Genomic DNA, 682 nt, shown 5'->3' on the forward strand with positions numbered 1-682 from the left:
ATTATTAGCATCGAAATCAAGAAATGAACAACATCATGACCCATTCATTTTAAGACATCACAACTAATGAACGAAAATAGATAAATAAAAATAACCACCAATAAAGTTACTTTCATTCATTAAAGAGATATAACACTTAACACATTCTTCATTTTAATCAAATTATGAATAAAATAAAAGTGTAAGAAAACTTATCATAATAATTACATCAAATTCCATGAATAAATTAAATAAGAAGATAAAGTAAAGTTGAATACCGCAAAATCTTAACCGAAGCTCGATTAGAACACCCACAACTTTTGTAGGTTGTTTGTGATGGTATATGTGTTTGTGTTGATATGAAAAAAAATGGGTAAGGAAGAAAAGATGTGAATGTATGATTATTGTTTGAAAGAAGAATAAATAAAATGGAAGTGTTTTCTTTTTTTTTCTTCTTGCTCGTGTAGTATAGAGTTGTTTTTTCTCTCTCTGTGTTTTCTGATTCCTTTTTCGCCTGGGTGTGTTGTGTCTGTTGATATAGCAGTAGTAGTCTGTATGTGTTGTGTCGTGTGTGTAGTGTACTAGTGTGTGAGTTGGGTAAGTGGGGTAGTGGGTAGAGTGGGGGTAGTGGGAGATGGGTAGGTTATTTTTTATTTTTTGTTGTTAATAAATAAAAATATAATAATAATAATAATAATAACTA

Source organism: Solanum tuberosum, unplaced genomic scaffold, assembly GCF_000226075.1.
Source record: "Solanum tuberosum cultivar DM 1-3 516 R44 unplaced genomic scaffold, SolTub_3.0 scf00862, whole genome shotgun sequence".
Lineage (NCBI taxonomy): Eukaryota > Viridiplantae > Streptophyta > Magnoliopsida > Solanales > Solanaceae > Solanum > Solanum tuberosum.